A 505-nucleotide genomic window follows, 5' to 3' on the forward strand; every position below is an offset into this window, starting at 1 on the left:
TATCTGGGTGTAAAACCGGCGCACCTTCTCAGGCAGATGTTAACCGTCCAGACCCCCAAAAAGTTTTAGTTAGCAAAGAAGCCTGCTTACAGTTTTATAGATAATGTCTCTCTGGGGCTGCGATTGCCCCCTTCCGGCTCTGGCTGCCTGTCACCGGAGGGGGAAGGTCTGCAGCCGGCTATCTCTGTTCAATTCTTTGTTCCGTGCGCTGGCCTGGCGGTCTTAGGTTAGGGCTGGCTTTTCGCATGGTAGATATCCCACAGTCTGGTTTGCTAGCCCAAATTATTTCACTCAGATAGTGCTCAGGGTATTCAGGCCAGATTCTTACTCTAAGCGATGCAGCCCGCGCTGCGCCTCCCTGCCCAGCCCCCGCTTGCTAATGGCGCATGCAGGCATCTGTGCTGCTTCTCTGCTGGGGGAGTTACCGTAGGACTCGCAATCTTCGAGTTTTAATTGTTTATTTATTTTTTCTTCCTGTTATGTTGCCCTCTGTGCTTCCAAAGCT

The sequence above is a fragment of the Bison bison genome, unplaced genomic scaffold, assembly GCF_000754665.1.
Source record: "Bison bison bison isolate TAMUID 2011002044 unplaced genomic scaffold, Bison_UMD1.0 scf7180017863955, whole genome shotgun sequence".
Lineage (NCBI taxonomy): Eukaryota > Metazoa > Chordata > Mammalia > Artiodactyla > Bovidae > Bison > Bison bison.